The following is a 15,174-nucleotide window of genomic DNA, read 5'->3' as shown; positions in this document are numbered from 1 at the left end:
TTATGTAGTCAATTTCCTGGAAATTCAGATATCATATTTACATGTGTGTGAGAGTGTGTGTGTGCACGTTAGAGTGTATAAGGAACATGCATCATCCAATAATCCTCTGATTCCTGTTTCTTACACTAATGACTAAGTAGCAAAAAGCATGGTTGAATGGCTTCATTGATGATAATGTTGGTCTGGATTTAAAATATCTTTACAATCTTTGGATGGATTACCATGAAATTTTATACAGATTTGGGGATATTGTAGTCCCCATGGATGGGTCCTAATGACTTTGGTGAGTCAGAGACTTTTCCTCTAGCACCACCAGCAGGTCAAACTTTTATTCTGTAAAAGTTCCATCAGCCGATGTTGATCTGCAGTATATTGTTTTTAGTGCTAATAAGTAAATGTTACCAAGCTAATACATTATAGGATGGTGGCCAGGGTAAACATTATAGGCCTGCATGAGCATGTATAGCATGCTGACTTGTTGCATTTAGCTCAGAGCAGTGCAGCACAGCTTAAATTACTGCAGCCTCACAGAGCTGCTACTGTGGTGGTAGACATGCAGTCTTGTTGTTTGACAGTCAGGTGTTGTTAAATACACTTTGTTGTATTGTACAATTTGCAGTATTATTTATGAAGGGACTGAAAGATTCCACAATATGATTTTTTTTTTTTTTAAGAAAAAAGGTGAATTTTTAATTATCTGGTGTATGTTTTCGCAAAATGATTCATTTACCAATTGACCTAACCCGATTACATAATTTAATTATCCTCTCCAAAAAAATGAAAGTGAGATGCAGTAAGATTAATTTTACTGGTTGCATTGCTCTGCATTAGTACTCCTGTACTCATTATGTTCTCCTGTGTAGTCCAGTGCTCGATGGCGTGTAACCTGATCCTGATGGCAGGCCATGAACATGATGAGATTACCTATTAGTATCACTGCTCTCATCATCTCCTTCATCTATCCATGCTCGCATAAAATGAGAAAGGGCAGAGATGCTGTATGTGAGGCTTGATTGAGGTGGCAAAAATCAATGACATTCTCAGTATACTGTGCGATATTCACTGACATGGCACCAGAATCTTTTGGAAGAGGGAAACAATCAACTTGTGACCTCAGAAAGTCTGCCATTATCAAAATATGTTAAAAAAATGTTTCCTGTTATTGTGAACAGGACCTTTACTATATGTGTGCAGTGTCTGCTGGTTGTAGAGAAACAGATGGCTTTGGAGACAGTGGTGCATGTTTTATTAATAAGGCTCACTGCCCACTTATAACATTAAAAAAAAAAATGGCTGCATACTACTTAGCCCTGGCTGTCTTTGGAGCATGATGTCTGAGCTACATTGATTTGCATGGAACGTGTACAGTAGCAAATAATTAGAATCCAGAAAAAAAGATGAAAAATACAGATTTAAAATAGCAAAATTGTTACATGTTTTAAAACCACTTAGGAAATGTGAGTTAGATCATCTTTGACATGTTTTCTACTTTTATTGTTTCTTCTAAAATATAGTATTGTATGACATAATAAAAAATTGTTGGACATTACTTTGTGCGTTGAATGTAATAACACATCTGAAGATGAAAGGTGTTTGGAAATATTTACACAGAAAGTGTATAAACACAGAAACACATCTTAACATTTGCATTGTAAAATAGATGAAGATATTGTTTTGGAAAGTTACAGTAGAGGGTGAAACTTAAATACAGTGGTAGTTAATTGATTGGATTGACAGTTATGACTTATATAACTTGTGCATATTTGTTGTGTTGTGATCAGATTTGGTTGAGGTGATGGTTGGCCATATACTATCTTTCCTTTTCTCTTTTTGTCAATGCATGTATCATAAGACTTGTCTTCTCCATGCTCAGTACTTTACAACAGCAACACATGACATCAGCTCAGAGAAACAACATTAGATTATCCCAGAACAAGAACGTTTTCTCATCTCTGCGAAGCCTTGACCAATCCCAGACCGTTACACAACAGCCTGGACAACAAACTTGGCCCATGATTACTCATGTCATCGCAGGGAATGAGCGTGAAATTGACAGAGACCTACTTTCCCCCAAAAGGGATGTAAAACACCCAGGCTCGCTCTCTGAAATCTTTTATTGCCTCTATGAACACAGAAAGTTTTTTTTCTCTTTCACTCAACAGCTAAATGCCGCTTTCATTGCTGCTGTTTTTGTGCCAAGTCTTTCCTCAGCTTTCAAGTCTGTTAAACACTTGTAAAATGTATGACAGCAGGCACTTATCATTACACAATAATGGCTGTGGAATTAGGCTGTTCAGTTCATGTCCATAGTTTTTGTATTTTTCAACCACTGTTTAAGGTATACACAAGGCTAAATGACTTGATGTCATTTCCTAATTCAGGAAAAACATTTAGGTCATTTGCTCGTTATCAGCAGGAGCAGGAGCCTCTATGTTGTATGTGTCATTGACATTTAACTGTTTTAATGTTTTAATGTTTGCCTTTGCATGCAACATGAATATTACTGTGTCTAAGATTAAATAGGCTCAGTTATGCATCTGGCTGGTTTCTGCAATGCTATAAATAGCCCCCTGCAGCCCCTGTAGGAGCAGCTGAAGTATGGTAGGCTGGCGAGTCAAGCTGCCAAATATGAGTGTTTTCATAAGTCATGAAGCACTTGTGTTATTTCTGCATTTTGGCCCCTGACAGTGTTTGAACATGTTTTTGTGGCAGCAGCGGCAGCAGCATTGGGGAACAGCTGAGATAGAGCTCTAGAGCTGAGCCTGTCATCTGAGATCAGTAAGGCAGAAGTTCTAGAAATCAGCCAGGATGCCACTAAGATTGAATAGAATCATGCTTGACTGTCTAATACCTTCACATCAGCTCAACCCCACCTTAAAAAGACACTCATTGTGTCTGTGTCTGTGCTTCCAGGCAGCTTGACCGAGGATGCCTCCCATTTGTGAACCTGTGGGCGTGTGACATCATCCTCTACCCGCCCCATCCCTCCCTTCCTACTTTTATGAGTCCAACCAATCAACATCCAGGGTGATCCAGTCACGTGAGAATCCCCCTAGTCTTGGTTACCATGACAACGAGCACTGGTCCAGGCAGCATCTTGCTGTGGTGAGAAGAGGGGGGGAAGAAGGCTTGAGGACAGGCAGGAACAGAAGAAGAAAGGGAGGGAGGAATAAAAAAAAGGAGAACAAATCTCATTAGAGGAATATCTTTTTGGATCTTCAGTTTCTGCCTGTCTATCCTCAGTCGTAAGTACTTTACTTTTTTTTGGCCGCTTTCATCAGGCTTCATCATAGCCAAATGAATGGAGATTTGATCCTGTCTATTGTCATCTGTATTTGCTAATGTGATATGGCAGATGCCTGTGAAGATTCCTCGGATGAAATCAAGTGTAATTCTTTTGTTATGTGTAGCCTGCCTCACCTTAGGTAGATAACCCATTGTGTGCGTATTCAATCAGCTTCCGCTGATCCTCAATGAATGGCTGGTGCCAAACCTCAGAGGTAAACAGAGGTGTGGTGGGAACAAGGTACTCCGTGCCATTAGAGGCGGTTTTATAATGTGTTGAGATGCGCTCTGATGTATTGTGATCTGGCAGCAAATCATTCTGCTTGTGACTTCTGATGTCAGTTTTTTTTTTGTTTCTGTCTCCAAGTCTGCCTTACGTTTTCTTTCTATCATTTTCATACAAGCAGACCTGGTTGACATCCTGCATCCCCAAGTGGTTTGCTTAATTAGCAAATCCAACTAGGGCAGCTTGTGCTGATCGGAGACCTCATATAAGGAATGTCCTTGTGGCGGTGAAACCTTTAAGCTTTTCTGGCTGCAAATCCTTTCACAGTCAAAATGTTGCTGTTCTAAATTAGTGTAGGTTTGAACCTCATATCAGTATCGCAATAACATACGAATGATGTGATGCACGGTTACTGGTTTTGAATAGAAGAAAAGGCTATGTTTTGTGCATATAACCATAATTTTCTTTTTCATTTTCCCACTTGCTGGTTAATTGTCTCAATAATAAATCCTCATTTTGAGTTAGAAGAAATAATAGAGCCTTTATACACTTACTTACTGTACATACATGCAGTACTGGCCCCATTTTACAATAAAGTGAGACACTGAATGTTTTTTTCACCATAAAGAAAGCATTATGTAACCCTCATAATAAGCCAGCCTACAGGTTCACTAATTGATTATTTCATTATCTTCCAAACATAGACAGTGCTTTTCAGCAGTCACCAAAAAACCTAATTGAGACAAACAAAACTGTATGACCTCTAACTTATGATCTTGGCAGCATCATGGCATTATATGGTGCTTAATTCAATGAATGTCTCTATAGCTCTTATCTATACTTGAAGTAAATGCCCTTGTGATTTTTCTCCTTACTGAAGATGTGGAGACTTAACAGATTTACTGTTGAATTGAAATTGAATTGAAAATAAAATAGTAGCACTGATCCTTGGCTGTATCCAAGCTGATGTTTACTGAGCATCTTTGTGACTCTGTATGTTTCAAGTACAGGATACTATACTTGAGTACAGTCACAGGAGGTGGCATGAAGAGATCACCTTGCTGGATGCTTGAGATGACAAGGTAATGTGAAGAGAGCTGATAGTGGCAGAGGCGTTCCTTCTTCCTGCACAGCCTAACAAGGGCTTATCGCCACATAGTGTAATCAGTTAAAAATATAGACAAAGGCCTATTTCTTATCAAAGGGGGTGAACTTTATCTTGAGTGGTCACATTTTTAGAATGTGCTGTTTTCATTAGACTGTGATCTAGTTATTGGCAGTGGCACATTTGACTTTGATAGTTGAGTGGGTTTGACTAAGGGCTTGCATGTTATTGACCTTTCCTTTGAATCAGCCGTTTAACCATCATAGCTTTTAATATGTTCTTTGAATGTGCAGCCTGTATTACAATATGTTTCTGTAGTATGAGGAAAAGACTTGGATTGTGTAACAGAGGAGAAGCAGGGTATCAGCAATGCATATTTCTGTCTGTGGGAAGCAGCCAAAGACTCACTCTCCTTTTTTTTATGTGATGTCTTGCAGTTTGAAAGCAGTTGTTTGAAATGTATAATTTGTCCACGTAATCCTAAGTGGTTTTCCACTAAGGCAAGCTTTGGTGCCTATAGAACCATGGGACACTACATATCTATGGTTTGTTAGAATGACTTTAAGTAAACACATAGTTTTCACAGAATTTGATCTTAGTGATGTGAACTCAAAGTGTCCTGTGCAGTTACTGTGTTTATATTAATAATGATTTGGGATTAGGACTACTTTATGGCATTCACTTATTAACATTTAGTAAATGTTTCATTTCATGTCAATTCAGTGATCATTTAAGGTGTACAATCACACAAAGGACTATAGGAATCCTTGAAGGTAAAAGAGAATAAAGAACATCTTGCAATCCAGCGACAGTATAAACTGCTCGACTATCTCTGCTGTGTAACGCTAATGTTTCTGATAACACGTGAAGGCAGCACCATTGCGTCACGTTAGGACAGACCAATCGGATTAAACTGAGTTCAAACACGCAGGCTGATTCTGGGCACTACTGAGGGTGTCACAACTTACACCAGTAAAGAAAATCCGATACATGCAAACATTACACAGTATCGTTTGTATTATTGGCATATAATTCTGTTGCATTGTCGTTGTAGTATATTTGACAGTTAAACGAATAAGAGCTAACATTTCGGCATTGTGTTGATATTTAGAGGTTTACTTGCTCCCCCCCTCCTTGTCTGGTTTATGGTTTCGACCGATCCCTCCGTGTCAGTTTCAAGTAGCGCCCTGTCTTCTGCAGTGTGGCGCTCTGCTCCGGCCTCAACGAGCCTTACTAGGCTATTAATAGACCTGTGCTGTGGATTTTACGGAGGAATGTCAATCTACAAGTGGACATGAATTCGTACCTGAGGTTTCTGAGTGGATTATAAACAAACTCAATTCAAAGGTAACCAGAGATATTCCTCCCGATCGGTTGACAAACACGGTGCGTTTTTCACGGTTGCCCCGGGATCCTCGGGCTGCACCTCTGCTCGTTTGGGACGTTACGGTCCGCTGGCTTTAATAGAGCAGCTAACGATTTAACTGCGTTGTTCGGCAATAAACCTGACGTTTTTATCTGCGTAGTACATGCTCATAGCTGCAACCATGCATCGGCGATTATTTGCCAATCCCTGTTAACTCAGTAGCCCGTGGAATGTGGTGGATGGTGGCAATATCCATTACAGATCGCTTACAGTGAAGTATCCAGCTCCTGGATCAAGACTGTGGTGTCTAAAAGTCCTAGATGTGTGTCTGGATGTATTTTATTGACATAACCTTACTATATACTATATACTATATATACTGAAGAGGCAAGGGCAGTTAACAATACGCATATATTCAGACAGCTCGACACTGACTTCATGACGTTCCTGGGTGTTTGGCAACATGTTTTTGTAATAACACTATAACAGGTGAGCTGGCAATAAATAAATACACAAGTAAATGAATGAAAAAGAAATCATTTAAAAAGAAATGAAAAATCAGGTGCCTGATCGTAGTGTTTTCTGTGTCTGTAGTGTTGTGAAGGTGTTAAAGGTAAATGTAGATACATTGTCTGTCTGTCTTGAAAAGCATTGTAATAGTTTATAAGTATTTGTGTAGAAATAAGTGAGCTGTGTCTTTTCTGAAAAAAGAGTAGTTTTTAGTTTAATGATTGTTCTCATGCTCTTGTCAGAAGTTGAATTAAACATAGAGGAACATCTGTGATGTTTTTGCTTAAAGAGTCTTGACAGGTGTGCTGCTGTTGTAATCCACAAGACCACTTTCATTTCTCCATAACACAAACCAGCACTGATTTCTGCCAAGGGGATACTTGGTTCCCCTCATGGCCTTTAGAGATTGATACACAACAGAAAGATTCAGTCTGTGCAATGGTGGGATCCTGAAGTGACGGACGTTTCCTCTGGATAAAGATTCTTATCCTCTCTAGAGGATCCTCTGGTGATGGAGCATTTGTTCTGTCGATCAGTGATACTGAACCTTGTTTGCATGCCAGTCACCTCCTTTTTAAGCAGTAGCAGCTGCAGCCATGCTAGACTTTTGACATCCCTTCCGAAGTGACAGGATGTTGCTAGGCTGGCACACGTTAATTGGGATGTAGTCTTTCTGTTATGCATGTGTTATCACAACTCACAGTTTCCCTCTGAGGAGATCAGGATGTTGAGCAGAGAAGGGGGAGGATGTTTGCTCGGCAACTGGCTCAGTACAAGTAAGCAGTGGAGAAAGCTGGACTCCTGCTTTCTAGAGAAGAGCTGGGTCAGACTATAATTAGCCTGTGGTCTGCAGCATCATCTGGAAGACAGGTTTCTAATGCAGATGTAAGGACAGTGTCACTTTAGTGTTTTGTCACTTTGTGGAAGTGGGCAGGCTATTTAAAATATCCCATGATTTATGTCAGTACTAATTGGTATACATACAAGCAGGTTTTCCCTACATTTTAAAATGATCACAACGTAGTATAAAGTAGTTTTGGTTTAGAAAATAAGATGCTGTAGACCCTGTGACTGTAGAAATGTATGCAGACTTTTTGGTGTATTGCTAATACTGTAAAAATCAACATCTTAAATATCTTTTTACATTATTAGGCAATGTTGCAAAATATTGAGAAAGACAAATAACTGTACCATATCACTATCTATCCATCTTGCCCCCTCCTAGTCTAGCATTACATGTTGGGGTATTCTGTTAAAAACAAACAAATGCATGGCTGACTGCTTTTGTTTTGTTGTCATAGTGAGTCTTTTGTTTTTAGCACACTCCATCACACCCCTTATGTTATGCTATTTCCCACCCTTATATCCTGTTTGGAATCAAGCCAACAGGCAAAAGACGACTTGTGCACTATCCCAAATATCCTGAAAACTGCCAAGCATAAAGCATATGAGTCAGGTTTGACGTTAGAGCATGTTTTTATCAGTACACAGTTGCATCAGTGGGAGGTTGCATGGATGTGCAGAGGGTCAGGGTGAGGCTGAGTCACTGTGACCTCCCACTGACTGTGACTTAGAGAGAGTGAGTTCCTGCCTGGATCCGACCCCCAATGATTTAAGGTCCATACAGCATGGATTTGGAAAGAGTGCTAGATGAAAGTACAGAAGGAAGGAAGTCCTCTGAAGGCAGCTCCTGCTGTGTCATAAATGACTGGATGTATCCCAGCTGTCAGTAGGTCTGCTGCTGTGGTTGAGAGCAGCTTGTTGATGTCAAACCACCATGGATTTGGGAACCGGTTTAGTCTGCAGTGCGTCCTTAAAAGGAGAGATGTCTGTAGCTAGGTGCTTGTTGTTAACTGTCGAGGGTAATGTTCTGCAGCAGGCGCTCACTGTAAGGAAATCAGCATATTGATGGACAATTGCCACGTTACCCTTTTGTCTGTGTCCTTTACTAAATGAGGTCAGAGTGATAATTACCGTATTCCAGTGTTGAGTCAGACGTTATAAAACTAAGCAGCCTGGTCAAAGCCATTAAAATACCATTAAAGTTATTGTGTTACTATTTTCAGAATGAAAATAGCTAAATGCTCTGCTGTATAAACCCATGATCTATGTCAAGATGTAATGCTCTTATTTAAAGTTTTGAGATCTTGTACAAATATGTGAGATAGTTGAAAAAATGTCTTCCATTGTTTTTGACTTTGATTCTGATTCATTAGTTTTAACTTGACCAATTGCAGATCTAATTTGGAGGACTAGTAGTAAAGACTGGTGTAATGTGTGTGGGTGACTTACAGGTATGGCCCCAGTCCACTTTCTTTGGTGATTTCTCACAGCTCTGGATTAAAGGCTTACTTCTTTAGGTCTGTAGGTCAGTGGCAGGTCTCTATGACAAATGCATTCCTAAGGCCAGGCCAGTGAGACTGTTTACATTTTCCCTGTCTGCTGACCTTTGAACACTATACCAGGCCACATACAGTAATCTTGCTTTTCCCTCAGTGCGTGATGAGTGACATTGATTATACAGTATGTGTACAGAGCACACATGCAAAGTTATTATTTCAAGTATGGAAATATTGAACTGGTTTTCTGGTGTGGCAGTAAGCAGTGTTGTAGGAAAACACATCTCATAGGTTGCCATGTTTGGTGACTCATAAATTACCTTCCGTATGTGATAACTGTCATGTCTCAAGACATTTCCATCAAAGTTCCAAAGAACAGACTAATGGTTGTGCTAAGTGGAACCTGTTATCAGCTGTCTCGTTAAGCCGGGTGCAGCCTTTTAGCGGCTAATCCGTATGGTTTTTTCAAAGGTCCACTAAGCAATATTTTTTATTAATGTGTAATGTGAAAAAGTCATTTGTAATGAATACCCCACAGAGGACTGTTGCCTCAGCTGTACAGAGATTTTCAGGCCATTCTTTAACTCATGGGTTGCGTTTAATGTCCCACGATTACCTGTCATCAGCCTCATTTCCAGTAAAAACAAACAGCTGATTTTGCCAAGTCGCTCCTTTAACTAACTGTACATCACCTTCCCAAACACCAAGCATCAGACAGACCAAGTTAGTGAACACAAAGGGGCATTAAGTAGCTAAAGAGTAAGACAGTATGTTGGCAGTTGTTATGAGGAGAACAAAACATGGTAAAAGGAGAAAAGGTGATGGACTTAAATTTGTAAAGTCTCAGCCTAAATGCTAATGTTGCTTGTGGTACATGTAAATATGCAGCTGTTTGCTAACATCTTAGTCACTTAGTCATTTCTGCCAGTTGACAATGTTTGTCATATTTTTTCTGAGCTGTGTTTTCTTAAACAGCTGACAGTCATGCTTAGCTGGTGCAGAATTACACTTCAGATGTTTTTGTTTAATAAAGATTGTGTGAGACTCAACACATTTAGCGCAGTCACAGAACTACATGCATAATTCACATATGCAGTGTATTATTGATTGCATTTGTTGTCATTAATCACAGTCAGAATATGATGTATTGCTTCGCCAGTTAGTTAAAAGTTCTGTTTTTTTTTTTTTTTTCATTTCTGAAATGCGCTTTTTGCAGTCTTAGCTCTGCAAACTCTAGACCAGAATCCAAGCAATTAATAAATAAATAAACTGTACAGAACATCAGTGCAATCCTAGCATAGCCTGATATATTTAAGCCATGCTGTAGTCAGGTCTTATTCTGACACAGCTTTATACCTTAGAGCCCACGTTTACCTTTTGTTCTCTCTAATAGCTTTTCCTTTTCCACTTCATCAGGCTTCAGGCCGTATGTAACAGCTGGTGAACCTGTAGCTGCTAGCTTTTCTCCCAAATCAAGTCCTTTCACACCAGTAAACGTTCCATGCCTCTTGGGTACACATCATATTTCACATGCATTTTCTGGTAGTATGCGAAGGAGCCCCCATGACAATAGATGAATTCTTCTATTCCAGGCCTGATGGAGAAACAAGCTCACCAAATGTCCTTTTCCCAGAAGTAAGACAACAAACTTTAAAGGACCTTGTCTCTCCTGTGCTGTTTCTTTTCTGTCAGAGTGAGGCTGGTGATGTCGGTGTGTTGCCAGCACGAGGCTGCATTTACCCTTTTTCAGTGTTACAAAGTGTGAATCTCATAGAAATGTGCACGTCCAAATGAGCCACATTTCCTTAGCATGGTATGACAGCCACCGTCTCCAGTAATACTGAAGGACCTGTCTGAACCCTCCTCCTTACCACGGATTGAACAGACTGTAGAGTTCAAGTATTGAAAGGGCTCAACTTTGTGGGAAATTCTCATGCTAAATACAAAGCTTATTGGAACATGTTTTGTGGGAGGGTGTTGGTTTTGGCCTTTGTATAAGCATGATGTTACCAACCCTGCTGAAGTATTGTGATCACAGTGAAGGGTTCCACTAAAATCTCAAATTGTTCTTTTTACTCATCTCATGCAGTTTTTATTTTACTGTATTAATTTAAGTAGAGGCAGAGTCTGAAGAGTCATTGGTCATAGGACTGAAGTCATTCCTGAATTAAGCCTGTTTAATGCATTATTATTATGGCCTAAATTATTACCACATTGTTATTTTACATTGAGCGTAGTCCTGTGGGCAGTAGATGGACATTTAGGAGAGATTTTGAGGAATATTATGTATGTGTTAGCCCAGTGACAGACCACTTCTTCAGGATGTACCCCAACTCTCCCGGTGGCTGGTATTGATTGAGATAATGTTTTGTTTAAAGTAGCCTCACTTTAATCATTTGGTCTCAGTTTGGTCAAAGAGAACAAGTTATTTATCAAGTAAAGATTTGTGCTTTTATCTAGTGTTAAAATATAATCTGTGTAGCCAAATACTTGATTTGACTACTACCTGCATCTTCTAGTATGTGACAAGGATTAAAGTGTTATTTGGCAGGAATCTGCTTTCAGGCTTTCTTGTGTAAAGCATGCTTCATGGCTGTGTGTGGGTGTTCAGTTACCTTCCTACTGGATGAGCCTGCAGCTCTGCACAGTTCGTGCAGGAAGGCTGTCCTTCCTCTGGTCCTGGGTGTGCTGAACTATTTAGTGGAACTGGCATGAGGGAGATGAAATGATTGAGCAATGTGAGGCTGGGAAGAAAGCCTGTCTTGCGTATTCTCGCATTACTGTTTTGATTTGTGCGTATGTGTGCAATCTAAATTTGATTTGACCATTTAACCTCAGCGAATATTGACAGGTTTTTTGGGGTTTGACTTGAAGACGGAAAGAAATGTTTTCTTAAGTTATCAGAGCTGAAGATGTGGTTTATTTCAGTTTTAACAAACAAAACACTGTTAACTCATAAATCCTGGCTTATTTATACATTTAAACAGCAAGTTGCAATGCAAATAGAAGATTTAGTTACAGAGGGTGAAAGACAACGCCAAATAATGAGTTTTAGTAGTATGCAGTCTCTGGCTAAACCTCATACCGAGGAGGGTAGGTCTTGGCTCACCTAATATTTGTATACCTGCTCTGCACAGTTCTCAGTTTACAGTCATCCTATTATATGTCCTGGTCTTCACTCTAGCTGTGTGCTGTGTGTAAAAATAAGCTAGTTCTCCAGTGTGACAGGGTGTTAGTTTGTTACAGCTGCTTTGCTGCATTCTGACTCGCTGTCTCACGTCCCGATGTAAGAATGGTGGAACCCTGGAGAAAGGTTAGAAACCTCTGCAGGTCCGAGTGGACCTGGGTTCTGGTCAGTCGGGGATAATGCGAAGAGTACTGCTCATTGCTCTTTCTGCCGATTTGCCTCATTCACAATCTCCACACATCCACATATGATCTGCTCACAGCCCATGCACAGAGATTAGAAAGAGCAAGTATGGATGTGACAGGATTATGTTTATGTGTCACTGTTGTATGTCTCATTCTGCAAAGCTGCTGAATTATTCTTTGGTGTTGTCAGAAGATATTCATCATAAAATTATATCAAATAAGGCACTGATGTTGGAAAGTCTGGAAAGAATAAATCTCAAAATGCTGATCAGTCAAGAGTCAGGCCCACATACTTTACTATGTGCTGTGTTTGACTGTATTTTTATAATTTTTCTCAGCATTTTTGTTGTAACATGTCTAAAATAACCTGTCTAAATGAAAGAAAGGAGAGATGCTGCTCACTGACACTGTCACTTTATTAAATTTCTCCTCTGACATCTGTCAGAGGAGAAATCGCCACCATTTGAAAACAGCAAATCAACAGTTCAAGCAGTTCATAGTATCATAACCACACTTTCGACTCTGCATGAGTAGTGGGAATATCAATTCAGTTCTCTTTGTTTCTTTAATAATTTCAAGCCTGCTTGGCTGTAACACGCAGTAGATATCCACACAGTTTGGAATTCTGGCTGTTTGCGGAGGCTTCTCGAAGTTTAAACATTGGCTTTGTAATTAATATGGGAAGCTGCAACAGTGAACAGAGTCATGTTGTAGTTTCCCATAGCCAGAACAGGAAACATACTGTGTCTGTTATATTTATATTTATATATTGATGTATTATTATATATATTCATATGTTTATGTATTGAATGGTTGACCTAGTTATATGTTGAAGGATAGTTTTATGTTCAGGCCCAGCTGTTTATATCCCTGTCCATCATCCATCATACTTTAATACACAGAGATACAAGAGAAAGAAATTAAGGTGTTTGTCATAGAAAGATAGAATCACTGACTGATGTGTTGTTGGATGTGCTATAGGTCTCTTTCCTGTCCAGCTTTGGATTATTCATATAGTCATCCTCCATAAAAAAAGATTAGTTGAACAGGTAGCAGTTTTGAGGCATCCTGTCCTCTCCTGCACGCCCCCATTACATGGTCCATGACTAAGCCTGGTCTGTGTTGTCTGTGTTTGCCTGCTGGTCACACATTACACTTCCTACTTCCCTGGATCCAAGTGTATGAGTAACCGTATCTCACCGCACACACTGGTGTGAATTATGCAAATGAACAACCCAGATAATCAAATGTGAAAACTCATGCAGATTTTTATGAATGCAGAGGAATGAGTAACTGTGGGTATGAGACAGGTTTTTTTTTTTTTAAATTCCTCTTGTGGTTTGCTGTGTTTATGGTTGCATAGCTGTGGTGACTTGTTATAAAAGGCATGAAGGTGGGAGAAGTGGTATTCAAGCTGGGATTTGAGAGGTTTCCTAAATCAAATAGCTGCGGCATGTGCTGGCAGACAGCACTAATTGACCATGTTCGACCCCTATAAGCAAACAGTCTGGGCACAGGCTCAGACTCCCTCAAAGCTGTTACCAACATGAATTTCATAAGACTCTTTGTGAGCGAATATTCCCTTGAGTCATCTCAGAGAGAGACTTTGAGTCAGTTTTTTAATTGGCTCTGCTATTTTGCACTTTGAAATGAATTTATTTGTAATCCCCTGTCATGGTTGGAAATGGTCTGATTCCAGGAGCTTCAGAAATGAACTGGGACTCAGATTCAGATTCTTTTGAGCAGAACTGAGGGTTGTCCTGGCAGCTCAACTGAGTGGGCTGGGACTGGTATTAATCCTGGTGTAGGACTTCTGATCTATAACCACTTTAGCTTCTTAGATTACAGAATTTGAGAAGGTTAAGTAAATCTAGTCTTAGGTATTATTTTTCAGTTTAATTCTCGCTGGCACTGAAAAATATTTTTACTGTATATTTTGGTCTGTATAGCACAATAAAGCATCTATGTCCAACATGCATACAGAAATAAAGAAGATCCATTTGAGGGATCCAAGGGTTAATTAATTTACTGGTAGCAAACTGTGTAATAGTCAGACAGAAAAGAGAGAGATGATGTTGCATTGCGCCAATAACAAAGTCAGCAAAATGTCATGGGCTACAACAGAAGTAATGAATTTGACTGAGAACATGAGAACATTCTCCTGTGTTGCATATTGACGTGTCAGTGTGTTTAGTGTTTAAGACTGGACAGCATGGAATTTGGATGGCTAGTGCTCCGAGGGTGATCTATTGCTGGAGGTGGTGAAAATCTGCGTCGGTTTTAAGAGCTGAAATGAAGTGTTCAGCTGCAGACTGTGGCCTGACTGTCAGAAGCAGGAGTAATTCAAAAGCCAGATGGTTTGGAGACGACCTCTGCCAGAAGCAAGATGAGTTTCAATCAACAAATGTTTGTGTACTCTGTGAGCTCCAAGGCTTTCACTTCTGATGTGAATAGACACACAGCTGCCTCAATGCCTTTATACTTGAATGGATCTTAATGGAGTCTAGAGATGTTGTGCATATCAACTCATTATGAGCCTACAGGTTTGCATGGACTCAAATTTGATATATCTTCACAATAACAGATAGAGCATAATGCAATATTTGAATATTTGGAGTTGGAGTTTTTGTTAGGTTTTTTTTTTTTTTTTTTTTTGTAAAGTGCCTTGAGATGATTGTATTGTCATTTGGAGCTATACAAAATCAATTGAACTGAATTGAGTGACAATCCATTATTACTTTCATTTTAGGTGTCTACAATATTTCTGCCTCATCGTGTCATCACTCTATGCTGTTGAACCAGACTTTACAGTTTGACCTGAGGCTTAACATGTGAATGTGAAATATGTGACTGTTAATAGAGACATAGAAAGAATACAATAGTGACCAATCAGAATAGACCCTGCTAAGCATTGTGAGATCGCTGTGTTTCAGGTGAACTAGTAAAAAATGAAGGAAAGGACCATTAGAAC

The 15,174-nt window shown here is 39.6% G+C and overlaps 1 protein-coding gene across 30 annotated transcripts in view; it reads left to right on the top strand.

Moving 5' to 3' along the window:
- mical3a (microtubule associated monooxygenase, calponin and LIM domain containing 3a) overlaps positions 1-15,174 on the top strand; it is a 74,320-nt gene that overhangs the window by 12,435 nt on the left and 46,711 nt on the right. For 27 of the 30 annotated variants that reach the window (XM_026311304.1, XM_026311305.1, XM_026311301.1 and 24 more), the window contains exon 1: positions 5,810-5,963. The exons of 1 other annotated variant lie outside the window; for it this stretch is intronic. The gene's annotated coding sequence lies outside the window, so the exon portion shown is untranslated. Of the gene's footprint in view, positions 1-2,913; positions 3,246-5,809; positions 5,964-15,174 lie in introns of those variants that run through there. 2 more of the 30 variants (XM_026311277.1, XM_026311278.1) reach the window with 1 other exon arrangement.

Source organism: Mastacembelus armatus, chromosome 6 (assembly GCF_900324485.2).
Source record: "Mastacembelus armatus chromosome 6, fMasArm1.2, whole genome shotgun sequence".
Classification (NCBI taxonomy): Eukaryota; Metazoa; Chordata; class Actinopteri; order Synbranchiformes; family Mastacembelidae; genus Mastacembelus; species Mastacembelus armatus.
The sequence above is the reverse complement of the archived record's forward strand: the minus strand, read 5'-3'. Positions and strand labels throughout refer to the sequence as shown.